Genomic DNA, 14,265 nt, shown 5'->3' with positions numbered 1-14,265 from the left:
CCATCCGCAGACATCACCAACTCATCAGGACCGCCAAGAAGACCGCCTTCAAGGACCGCCTAGACAACAACGCACACAACACCAAAGAGCTCTTCAGCATCATGAAAGAACTCTCCAACCCCAGCTCCATCACCAACGACATCCAGCCATCTCAAGACCTGTGCGACTCCCTGGCCACCTTCTTCCACTGCAAGATCACCGACATCCACGACAGCTTCAACCCCGACCCCCCCGCACCCACCACCGAGTCCACCACCCCTCCGACTACCACTCGCACCAGTCGCCTGACCATCTGGTCCAGCGTCAGTGATGAAGACACCATCAAAACCATGAACTCCATCCACTCCGGATCCCCATCGGACCCCTGCCCTCACCACATCTTCAACAAAGCCAGCGCAGCCATCGCGCCCCACCTCTGGACAACAATCAACTGTTCCTTCGAGACAGCAACCTTCCCAGAAAGCTGGAAGCACGCCGAGATCAACGCCCTTCTGAAGAAGCCCAAGGCTGACCCCAAGGACCTCAAGAACTTCCGGCCCATCTCCCTGCTCTGTTTCCCGGCAAAAGTGACAGAGAAGTTTGTTAACAAACAGCTGACCCGCTACCTCGAAGTCAACAACATCCTGGACCCTTCCCAATCCGGTTTTCGCAGTAACCACAGCACGAGACCGCCCTCATCGCCGCCACTGACGACATCCGGACCCTGATGGACAAAGGAGAAACAGCCGCCCTCATCCTCCTGGACCTATCAGCAGCCTTTGACACGGTCTGCCACCGCACCCTTTCAGCACGCCTCCATGATGCCGGTATCCAAGAGAAGGCCCTGGCCTGGACCACATCCTTCCTCTCCGGCAGAACCCAGAGCGTCCGCCTCCCACCCTTCCGCTCCAAAACCACTGAGATCATCTGCGGTGTACCACAGGGATCTTCCCTTAGCCCGACACTGTTTAACATCTACATGGCCCCCCTCGCCCACATCGCACGACAACACAACCTCAACATCATCTCCTACGCCGACCACACCCAGCTGATCATATCCCTCACCGAAGATCCCCACACCGCCAAAGCTAACCTCCACCGAGGAATGAAGGCCATAGCCGACTGGATGAAGGACAGCAGACTGAAGCTGAACTCAGACAAGACGGAGGTCCTCATTCTCGGACCCACCCCATCAGCCTGGGACGACTCTTGGTGGCCCACGTCACTAGGCACAGCCCCGGAACCCACGGACCACGCACGCAACCTGGGGGTCATCCTCGACTCCACTCTCTCCATGACCAGGCAAGTCAACGCCGTCTCCGCGTCCTGCTTCAACACCCTCCGTATGCTCCGCAGGATCTTCAAATGGATCCCCCTCGACACGAGAAAAAACTTTACCCAGGCCCTCATCACCAACAGACTCGACTACGGGAACGCCCTCTACTCAGGAACTACAAACAAGCTCCTGAGACAACTCCAACGCATCCAGAACGCCTCGGCCCGACTCATCCTCGATGTCCCCCGCCGCAGCCACATCACACTCCACCTGAGAGGCCTGCACTGGCTCCCCATCAACAAAAGGATCACTTTCAAGCTCCTGATCCACGCACACAAAGCACTGCACAACACCTGACCCACCTACCTCAACAACCGACTCAGCTTCCACACCCCCACCCGAAGCCTCCGCTCAGCCAACCTTGCCCTCGCCACAGTCCCCCGCATCCGAAAAACCACAGCCGGCGGCAGATCCTTCTCCTACCTCGCCGCCAAGACCTGGAACACTCTCCCCACCATCCTACGACAGACCCAGGACCTGCTGGCCTTCAGAAGACTCCTCAAGACCTGGCTCTTCGACCAGTAGCACCCCCCCCTCTCCAGCGCCTTGAGACCCTCGCGGGTATGTAGCGCGCTTTACAAATGCAGTGATTGATTGATTGATTGACCTTCTCTCAGACAAATGACCCATCTTTAAGGTGTATACAAATCCTTAATTGTATCACTGATCAGCAATGTGGGAAAAGAACGGGCAAATAGTATTTAATTTGATTAATAGGAGAGTATCTGTGGGCTAATGAAAGGAACAGACTGGCACTACAGCATAAGGAGAATATGAACTAAGATATTATTAATATACCGATTTATAAAGTGCATGGCTGCCTGAAAGGGTTTCCCAGTGCTAGGTAGACAGAGAAGACAGAAAATTAGGAAGAATTTGAAAAAGCCGCGCCAAGAGCTTCCTGAACAGACCAAGAGAATTATATGATCTCAACAAGGCAGCAAAAAGTTCCACATTTTAGGGCCCAAATAGGAGAAGAACTGATCACCTTGTCAAACCTTGCCAAACCTAGGGACAATTGCAATATGCAGAATATAAGAGCGGAGAGACCAACTGTGACAATAAAATGCCACCAGTGACCTGAAATAGAGTGAATCAGAATTTACCAAAGCTTTAAACACATGATGTAGAGCTTTAAATTTAAGTTGCATGCTAATCGGGAGCCAGTGAAGAAGATTAGAGGCTTAAGAGTGTTTTGAAAGATGAAAAAAGCATCCAGGCACCTGCATTCTGGACTACCTGTGGGTGTCTAAGTGCAGTCTTCAACACCCCCATGTAGAGAATGTTACCATAGTCAAGTCTAGAAGTGATTAGGGCCTGTACTACCATCCATTGAGCTGAAACTGAATGGAGCCTGGGAATTTCCCTTAGCCAGCTGAAGACACCAAAACAGGTGGAGGCTACCTTAGTAATTTCATGATCTATCGACAGCTTGTCATCTAACCCAACATCTAAGTTTTTAACTACCTGAGCAGGATTAGAAGTGATCCTCAGAACATCAGGCCAATAATGAGCACCCCAAAGATAAGATTGATTATCAACCAATAAAATTATATGCTTATTCCCATTTATTTTAAGAGAATTACTGTTCATCCAGGTCATCTTGTTCTGTTGGCAAGAACAGTCGTAAACAGACATACAAGCCAGGACAAGTCTTGTATGCCCAGATCCTCCAGCCTTTGAAGAAGCAACTGGTGGGAGACAATATCAAAAGCATGCTAAGATCTAATAGAATCAAAGCCACTGTACCTTCCCTGTTAAGAATGTAAGCTGTTTGGTGTTTCCTTGAAAGATTTTTTCACTAATATGATCATCCCTGAATTCAAATTGTGAGGGATGAATAAGACAGTTAGTTTCCACAGAGTCTGACAAATGCTGGTTAACATGTTCTTTGAGAATTTGTGTGACAGAAACAAAATGGGCAATAGTTATACCAATAAAGACCGTCAAAATTAGTTCTCTTTAATAAAGTAATTACCATACCATGTTTCCAGGATTTAAGAAACTAGTAATAGTGTGAAATTGAGAAGAGTAATCACAGTGGAAAAAAGCTGGGGACACAGTTTGCTAAAAAGTGCCGGAGATAGAAGATCAAATTGAGAACCTGACTTAATGGTGTTTGGTAAGGAGCCAAACAAAGGGAGGACGTTAGGGGCAAAAGTCCTCAAAGGGCAAACAGAGGAACTGGAAGGAATAACAACACTCACATATAGATAATGTACACTCAGTGTTCGCTAATACATTTGGTAAGTGCTTGAGGCAATGTAGGGATGATGGACCTGACATGTATGTCTGCTGGGCTTCCTTAAAATAATAATTTTTTTGATGGAAATTCTGGAAGGCATAAGTGAGATAAAAGAGTTTCCAATCCTTGAAGATCCGGGTTTTAGTGGTCATACGGCTTAAACCAACTAAATGGGAAATATTTGTCAAACATTGCCTGCAGCAAGTAGAAATGCATGCAGGCTCCCATACCTTGCAAAATACCTATAGCTGGTCTTTACAAGTTAATCACTGCCCGATTTGCAAATAAAGCTAATTTTTTAACTATCTTATTCCCTAACGAGGGCCACTCCTATTTGGTGCACTGGCTTATTTTTTGTCCCAGTCCGACCTTGATCACATCTTCAAGCAAACGTACTGGAAAGACTGGAGAATGAGAAGGAGGTAGCTAATCTTGGTGATCTATTTTAAAACACTTGGGAAAAATATAAATATGCTGTTTCCATAAACAAAAAAGCCAGCAAAATGACCTCCTCAAATGGATAATTTAGTATCTATATTTCGGACCCTCTATCAAAATGTGCAATTTTGCATGTGGTCAAAGCTGGCTTACTTGAACTATCAGTTTGTCAGTTATAGGTTTTTAGTGTCTATATGTTATAAATATATTCAGAGATTTTCCTTATTAGGCTTCTTAGATAATAACAGAGGTATTGATGAGATGGTACATGAATACATTGTTTTGCTACAGCTTGTGCATTATATTTGGACCTCGTCTTGCCATCCTGGAGGGTCTCCATCTTCAAGTAAACCAGCTTTGACTACACAGGCTGTGATTGCCAGACACATTGATTATAGTGGGTGAGGTATTTTGGTTTATGCATGAAGGTATTATTTTTAATATCCATGCCAAGTGCAGATTTTCCATAATGGTTTTGGATACCCTGGCTGCATGAACTATTTGCTTTTACATTCCTAGATCTAACCAGCCAGTATCATGTGGTGGTGGTATATCTGTGATGTCTGTGAGGTCTTGATCTTTTTGGTTCACTGTGGTGATCTTGCTGCATTTTTGTTGTAAGTCTGTTGAGAATCACTTCACTCTCACTAACATGGGAGGTGGATTGGGTTGAATGTAGCTATCATATTACTTTAGTGTGTTGTTAGCCCATATTGTTTGGTACAGGTAGGGCATTATATGAGATTTTCTAATTTCAGAACAGTATTGGGTATCTCTCCCAAGAAAGGCGCAAGTACGCCGAAACACGCATCGAGAGTCAACATGAAATAATAAGCACCAAGAATGGACATATGTTTATTTACTTTAATACATATATAGAATATATAGAATTGAACAATATTTACATTGATATTGTTGATACTACTATGTTTGGATTCATTAAAATTGGATGTACATAGTATGATAAAAAATATGTTTATAAGTCATGAAAATTAGATTTTCTAAGAATTAGATTACAACATGATAATTCAGAAGTTATGAATATTGGATTATTTACGTGCATGGGAGGATCATTTTGATGATTTTTGTTGCTTGTTTCATTATATATTTTTATGAATGGAAGAGTATGAATGAGCGGTATATATGGTGACACGCAAGGTGTATGTTTGCAGTTTCATAGGCTATTTTAGATCCATTGTACTATATTGAAGAGTTCAAATAAATAATTTGTATAAGTAATTTTTGTCGTATAATTGCTTTGTTGCCCACTCCCTGTACTATGCACATTGTAACTTTCCCAATTTAACAAGAGGTAGATTTGATACAGGAATTAAGTATATGTTTGCATTTATCCCTGCCTTTGAATTTCTTAATATTAGCCAGGGGGCACTATTTCTTTACAATTTCATGCTCATAAATGTACATCTTTTCATGACGCATGTGCCTTTTTGAAACAACATAATGAGCAGACAATGTATTATGCTTTAGTTCTCTTACCCACTTGACCTATGAAAAATATAATAATTTATTGAAATGTTAGTATAATCTTCATAAATTGTTTCTTTATGAATATGTTTTGTCAATAAAAGTGTATGAGAATGGAAGTGATCTAACAGAGTAATATGCTGTACTTACCTTGATTTGTTTTGTCTTACAGATAGAAGCATTGGGAAGATGAGCTGAATTAATAAGTGTATTATGAATTGTAGTTAGTTCTATCCTATATTTAGGCTTTTCTAAATCGACAGAAGCTATCCTGTTACCATTAATGCATCGCTTTCCAATTTGTCTAGAAGACGGGTTGTCACCGTAAGTTGCTACTAATTGTTACATTTTACTGATACTTACTACTGTATAAGTGTGTGTTCTCAGACTAGCGAATGAGCTTTTTCTTCCTAGACCTGCCTGGGAGTCCCTTTCTCTTAGATTTCCTTGAGAGCCCTTCGATTCAGATACATTCTGACTCAGACTACCTGCTGATGCATCTTAGATTTACTCTGGGAAATACTTTTGATTCTGTTCTTGATTTTATGCTGCTTTGAGCCTCTACGGAGTTTCTTCAACCTCTTTTCATGGGAAGTTCTGCTATTTATCAATTTTTATGGTACAGACGGTATGCTTTCACCTTTCGAATTTAGAGATTTTACGGGTTTTGTTGATGCTTTTCTTCACTTGCCTTAGCTTAGAATAGAGGTAAACTTTATGGAATGTGTTTCATACTTTGTTCTGTATTTGTATATTCTTATTGACAATGTAATGCTCTGCCAATAAAGAGTTATATTACTAATAGACAGTTAATACAACTTTAACACTTAATCAAAAATCTCATTATTTACTCTCATAAACTGCAAAAATGTTTGAAATGACAAATTGTTGATTTTCAGTTCTTTGTTAATTTGCACATACCCTCAAGAGCTCACCTCTTGGACCCAGTGGAGTACGGAAACATCACTCTCTCTATCAAAATATAATTAAATACTAATGATTGAGGTCCAAATAGACTGGGTACTCTTGTAAAAGTTGGTAGCAGAGTTGGTTTTGCATAAATCAAAACAGGGAAAGCAAAAGTGATAGCAATTAAAAATCTTTTGCACAATGTGAAAAAGGAGCTGCTAAAATTAAAAATAAATAAATGCCCATGTCCCAATTCCCAAAGCCTGAGCTTGATGATTGATGGAATGCAGTTTTCTGAGGTGGTTGCAGGTCTGGAAGTGTGAGTATCAATAGTGTTGTGTGCAAAAATTGACTGTTGATTATTGATCATTGTGGTGTTGCTCAAAGGATCAGTTTTCTGAGGTCTGAGTATTGAATAAATTTTTTAAGCTTCTAAAATTGAGTTTATGATTTGCTGGTGCTTATGTGCTTTTGCCGGAGCAGATAAAGAGGTTATCGGACTAAGAAGTAGTCCAAGATCCCAGGATAGATAAACAAGAGATGATTTATTGTTTTCTTGTCTGACAATGATTTGTGGGATAGGATGTGAAAGGTCGTCGAAAGCACTTTTGAGCTAAGGACAGTAAGAAATTGTTGTGATTGTGCTAATATTGGTCAATGCTAGTGAAACCTGATAGGCCAAGGTAACAGTGCATTGATTCAGGTGATATCCCACTGGTCAAGATTTCATTAGTATGTGGCAACTTCTTTTTGATTGAAAAGTCCGAAGGTGTACAAAACTGAAAATTTTGGTTGTTGAGTTACGCTTTTGTTTTCTTTGGAAGAGGCAAAGATTGTTATTGTATACTGCTTAATTTGTTACAAATAATGCTTGTGTGAATATGAAGAAATTGTAAAGGCGGGTGAGCCAATACAAGGAACAGGTTGTGGCATCATAGTGGGCCATGCTGGTTGCAGGAAGCTTTCTCTGTATATTTATATCAAAGCGAGATATAGTGTGCACAGAGTCCAGGGGGTCCCCAGAGGGTTGACAGAGGCAATAATAGATAATACTAATGCTCTATTTGTGGTAGTGTGGTTGAGCAGTTAGGCTTATCAGAGGGTAGTTGTAAGCATTTCTTGTGCACACACAAACAATAGAAGAAACACAAACTCAATGACTTAACTCCAGACCAATAGGATTTTAAATAGAAAAATATAATATGTTAATTTATTTCTAAAACCACAAGATTCAGTGTGCGGGTAAGTACATTAAATGAAAGGTACTTTGCATAGGTAAGTTCAGGACTTTGAATGAAATTGACAGTACATACAGTTTTCTTTAAAATGGCAAAAAGGTATTTTAGAAGTAGACACTGCAATTTTCAACAGTTCCTGGGGGAGATAAATAAATAACAGTTTTTAAGGTAAGTAACAAACTTACAGATTAGCCTCAGGGGCATAGGTAGCCCACCGTTGGGGTTTCAAGATAACCCCAAACACCCAGCACCAGCAACACAGGCCAGTTAGGTGCAGAGGTCAAACAGGAGCCAAAATAACGTGGGCCCCTATGGAGTCAGGGGGTACTCCGGTTTCGGTCTGTTTGCAGGTAAGTACCTGTGTTGTCAGTGCACTGTCTGGGCCCCAAGTAGGCACCAATCCCACACCCTCAGTGGCATAGGGGCGGCCGGGTGCAGGGTGTAAACAGGGCATCGGGTTTCCAATGAAACTCAATGAGGGGACCTCTGGGGTCACTTAGTCGCTGCAGGCAAGGCACAGGGGGGCTCCTGGGCAAGCCACCAACTGGATAGGAAGGAAGGCCGCCTGCTGGTCGTTGCTGCACCAGTGTTTGGTTTCTCTCGCGTCTGGGGGCTGTGGGTGCAATGCTTCTCTAGGCATCGAATATGTTTGTCCCAGGCAGTCACGTCAGGGGGGTCTTTGTGCTTCCCTCTGCGGGCGTCGTTCTGGAAATGTCAGCCCAGGGTAGACACTCTGTCTGAATCGCCTGGGGGTCCTCTCTGGATAGTTGGGCCACCTGGATACGAGCCATGGGCATCAGTTGCAGAGTGGTTAGGACTCACACATTTGGAGTAAGATGGAAGTCCTTAGAAGCACAGTCTTCTGTTCTTCTTTTGTAGACAGTGCCACGGTCTTCGGGAGTTCTTGGTCCTTCTAAGTGCAGGGCAGTCCTTTGTATTAGGACAGGGGCTCCTGGCCCCACTGGATGCGTCGCTGTTGGTTTGCAGGTTCTCTGAAACAGGAGACAGGCTGTTAGGGCTGGGGCCAAAGCAGTTTTCATATCCTTTTCTTCTCTCCTGGGGTTTCAGCTTAGCAGTCCATCTTCTTCTTATGGGTCGCCAGGAATCTGGTGAGTTGGGTTCAGGGAGGCCCTTAAATTCTAGATTTAGGGGCGTATTAGGTGTGTCACAGGGCAGTAGCCAATGGCTAGTGTCCCTGAAGGTGGATACACCCTCCTTGTGCCCACTTCCTTTGACACATTCCTATCCCTATTGGTCCCTGTCCTCCAAAACAAGATGGAGGATTCTGCAGGGAGGGGGTCACCTCAGCTCTGGACACCTTAGGGGTGGTACTGACTGGGGTGGTCACTCCTCCCTGTTTTTCTTAATTTTGCTGCCAGACTTGCAGCCAAAAGTGGGGCTTTGTCCAGGGGGCAGTCATCTCCACCAGCTGGAGTGCACCGGGGAACTGTAACCTGAGGCTTGAGCCTTTGATGCTCACCACCAGGTGTTACAGTTCCTGCATGGGGAGGTGTGAAGCACCTCCACCCAGGACAGGCTTTGTTTCTGACCACAGAGTGCACAAAGGCACTCACCCCATGTGGTCAGAAACTCGTCTGAAAGAGGCAGACTGGCACAGACCAGTCAGTCCTACACTAGCATTTGGGCTAACATACAGGGGACATCTCTAAGATGCCCTCTGTGTGCACTGTTCAATAAATCCCACACTGGCATCAGTGTGGATTTATTGTGCTGAGACCTTTGATACCAAACTTCCCAGTATTCAGTGAAGCCATTATGGTGCTGTGGAGTTCATAATGACAAACTCCCAGACCATATACTCAATATGGCTACATTGCACTTACAATGTCTAAGAATGGACTTAGACACAGTAGGGGTATTTTACTCAAGTAGCTATGCCCTCACCTGTGGTATAGTGCGCCCTGCCTTAGGGCTGTAAGGCCTACTATAGGGGTGACTTACATATGCCACAGGCAGTGGTTTGTGGGATGGCACCCTGAGAGGGGTGCCATGTTGTTTTTGTCTTTTTCTTCCCACCAGCACACACAAGCTGCCAGGCAGTATGCATGTGCTGAGTGAGGGGTCTCCTAGAGTGCTGCAGCCCTTTGGAACCTTTCCTGGCCACATGTCCCTTGGTACCTTGGGTACCTTTTACAAGGGACTTAGCAAATTGTGGAAGCAGGATGTGGCCAGTTATATTCTGGCCCTCCGCAACGAGATGCAGTGCTTCATGAAACAGGCCAAGAGCAACCTCGAGGCCAGTCAAGAGGTTATGAAACAATGGTATGACCAGAAGGCCACCCTAGTAAAGTTTCAAACCAAAGTTTGGGTAAAGGAGCCAGTAGAACCTAGAGCTCCCCAGGACCGTTGGACTGGCCCATTTGAAATCAAGGAGCGTAAGGGGGAGCCCACTTACTTAGTGGACCCCACGTTGCCTAGAAACCCCCGAAGGGTGCTCCATCAGAACCGACTGAAGCCTCATTTTGCGAGGTCTAATTTTGAGAGGTCTAAGGTCAGCATGCTTCTGGTGACAGAAGAGGGCATGGAAGAGGAGAGTGAACCTCTCCCTGACCTCCTCTCTGCCAAACAAGGTGATGGGTCAGTGGAGGGTGTCAAATCTCTCCCACTCCCTAACCCTGGATCAAAGAGGGTATTGCTACCAGTTACTGGAACAGTACTCTTCCCTGTTTTCTCTCACATCTGGACTCACACAAAGGCATCTTTGGGTATATAAAATTGGTCTCTGACGCCACCAGCTCAGACACTTCTGAACCTGAACTTGCAACCTGTCAGAGGAACAGCCTGGCTGCTCAAAGGACTCATCTGGACTGCTTTGCTGTGAATGACTGCTGCCCTGCTTGTGCCCTGCTGCCCTCTGAATTTGCTAAGAAGTGCTCTCCAAGGGCTTGGATTGAGCTTGCCTCCTTTTTCTGAAATCTCAGGGCCAAAAAAGACTTCCTCTCTTCAAGGAACTCCTTGTGTGCAGAAAATCGACGCCCAGCCTGCCAGAAACAATGCACAGTCCGTCTTGCGACGAGAAAATTGCCACACAGCCAAACCGGAATGACGTGGCCCGACTTCTGAGGGAAGAATCGACTCAGCGGCTGCCTTGCAGCTTGAAATTTGACACACAGCCGTACTGGATCGATGCACAACTGAACCGGAATTACGCAGCCTGACTTCCGACGGAAAATCGACACAGCACCTGCCATGTGACAGAAAATTCAACCCAGCGCCATACCGGATCAACGCAACGCCTGTGACTTTGTCCCACACGCCCAGGATTTCCACACATTGTGGCGTCAAAAAGAATCCCACATCGCAGTGAGGACCGGAGACTGCGCACCGAGAAACGGCACAAAGCCCTCGCAACGTGGAAAGAAAAGATGCATCATCTGTGCTTCGTGGGAAACACCAACGCACACCTCATTTTCCACACCTGTCCTCCTCTGCAGTGTCAGTGCATGTAATTTTTGATGCAAACCAAGTACTTTGTGAAACCAAGAGACCATTGTTGATTTCTAAGATTTAAGAGCCTTTTTAATCTTGCAAAAGTGATATTTCGAATTGTACTTATTGAATTTTTATTGTTTTGACCTTAATCTAACCAGGAAAATAACCTTAAATTTTTCTAAACCTGTGTGGTCTATTTTGTGGTGTTTTCACTGTGTTACTGTATGATGTTTTGCACAAATACTTTACACATTTCCTTCTAAGTTAAGCCTGACTGCTCAGTGCCAAGCTACCAGAGGGTGGGCAAAGGGTAATTTGGATTGTGTGGGACTTACCCTGACTAGGATTGTGGTCCCTATTTGGACAAGGGTGTATACCTCGCCAACTAGAGACCCCATTTCTAACAGACTGTAAACCCAGAAGCATCTGATTTCACAGGAAAGGATATCAGACTTGTTGTTGAAACAGTCTGAATCACAGTTAAACCTAATGCAATTTTTCCGAGAACATCACCCTATCACATGACCCCAGAAATAATAACAGGACTACCACCAACAATATGTTACACAAGGGATTTCTGAGATAAATAGTTGGAAGTCCATGCAACTCACCAATTATGGGATTACAAAAGCCCAATGACAAATTTAGGATTGCACAAGATTTATAAAAGGTAAATGATTGTGTAATCCAATATTGTCCATTGGTACCAAATCCAGCCACCATTCTTCATCAAATTCCATGCAGAGCAGTATGGTTTACTGCCATGGATCTTTGTTAAGCTTTCTTCTCGATTCCATTACATGAGAATAGCCAGTTCCTATTCTCATTTGTGTTTTGAGGGAAGGTCTTAGCATGGTGTTAAGTCCCACAAGAGTTTACTGGGAGTCCTTAGATCTGTAATCAGATCTTAAAGAAAAATCCGGAGAAGTTGTCCATGCCTTGTCATTCAGTCCTTGTGAAGTATATTGATGACCTACTTGTAGCATCAAGCACAACAGAATTCTGCAAGCAAGACACCATTGCTCTACTAAATCATTTGGTTGAAAATGGGCATAAAGGGGGTCGTCACGAGTTTGATGGTCTGATGGTAAGACCGCCACAGAGGCGGGAGGCAAAAGATTGCCATGCTGGTAGTAATCCGACTGCTGCATTAAGAGTAACACACCGAAGTCTGCCAAAAAACAGCCAAAGTTCTGAAACTGTCAGGACTCTGGGGAATGAAAAACAGGTGGTCCACCACCAGCACTGCCACCACAACAAAAATCATCCGATCAAATTTCGATCCATAAATCACTATGTCAGTTCTTCCATTGGCTGTGCGAACCACAGCTCCCTGAACTCACTTCAGTCAGAACATCATACCACATTAGATAGTTTGAATACCCCACACCTGACATACATCCACACACCGACACACTTACACAGCCCACAATCCTCTGCAACCAGAAAGCCACAAACAACCAGAGACAATCAAAAAACTTATAGGCAAAATAAACAGTAGGCACTCTGACACATTTCACTCAGCACACATCACAGACCTGCTGCATAACATACACAGCACACAATTTACTATCACACACAATATACAACAACCGTCACCCAGTCACGTCACAGCACTTACACCTCATCACTAAACATTTTTTACCATCTCTTTTACAACCTCACTGCCTTTTCCACCACTACCATGTCCTCAAAAAAACATCCATGTTTCACTGATGATAAGTTGAGGGTCATGGTGGACAAAATTGTAAGGGTAGAGCCATACCTTTTCGGAGCAAATGTTCAGCAAACATCAAGAGCCAGGAAAATGGAGATGTGGAAAAGGATCGTCGACAGGGTGAATTCGGTAGGCAGTTACCCACGCACAAGGAACAACATCAGGAAAAGGTGGAACAACCTCAGGGGGAAGGTACGTTCCATGGCCGCCAGGCACTAGCTGGTCGTCCTCAAGACTGGCTGTGGACCCTCAACTCCTCCACCTACTTTCATATCATGGGAAGAGAAGGTCTTGGACGTCCTGCATCCTCAGGTCCTGACAGGAATAATTGGGGGAGTGGAGTCAGGTAAGTAACCACAGCATTCATGTCACCAAAAAGGTTAGTCCTGCATGCTCCCGGATCACCTTTCCACACCTAAATGACAAAACCACCCACCACCCCTCCGTCCAAATGTCCAAATAACCCTGGCATTCCACATGTCTACTAAACTCACTGGGGCCACACTCTTTGAGAACGTCATGTGAATTACTGGGAAATGACCGCACTACAACTCCCAGAAAGCACTGTTCCACCACTATAAAAGCCAGAACAGTGTTCTTAAATAAAAATGTCTCACATGTAAAACTTAAATTACAAGTAACCCATCCTGAATGCTCCACCATATAACAATGCATGGCAATTACAGCATTGCAATGACCCTGTACCATTACCATTACAAGCAAAACACAGCCACAGCTGTGTCCCCCCACCAAACTGCCCTTTGAGAAAGGGTTTATAACAATGTCATCTACTTATCTGGGGGGACAACTAAATGGCAAACTAGATGCACCTGGACAGAGGCCCAGGTCAAATGGGCACTCCTATACTGTGTGCCAGCTCTGACAACATTGTGCATTGTCAAGCTTTTAATCAAATCAATGATGCCGCACACCTAACTAGGAGAGAAATGTACATTGCAATGTCTTCACTCAGACAAGATATGATGGTATCAGTAGTCATTCAAACACCAACATACTACAAGAGCTTTGAATATGCTGTGTGCAATAGTTAATCTCTGTGTCCCACTTCTGTCTAGCAAAGATTTGAAATCAGCTGTCATTGTCATGTCAGGGGATCATGTAAAGGCAGTGAGGGCATCTCACATACCATGTTTAGTTTTCAAAGTTAAACATCTCTTGTTGCATCACTTACAGCAGCTTTGTGTTCCACTTCTCCTACAGGTAAACTTGCCTTTCACAACATGGAGAGGACACCAGAGACCGTCACTACCCCTCTGGATGAAGGCACCTATGAGGAAAACACCCCCGGATGTTTGGAAAATGAGGACAAAGCAGGCCCATCAGGGACACCTGGTCAGTCAACTACTGTCAGCCTAACCCTGAATACAACTCCTCGTCCCAGCCCTGTTGCATCCACATCAGAGGTAACCATTTGCCCCCAAACCTGTATCCCAAGGACAGTTTC

This window comes from Pleurodeles waltl, chromosome 5 (genome assembly GCF_031143425.1).
Source record: "Pleurodeles waltl isolate 20211129_DDA chromosome 5, aPleWal1.hap1.20221129, whole genome shotgun sequence".
Lineage (NCBI taxonomy): Eukaryota > Metazoa > Chordata > Amphibia > Caudata > Salamandridae > Pleurodeles > Pleurodeles waltl.
This window is presented reverse-complemented; position numbering follows the sequence as displayed.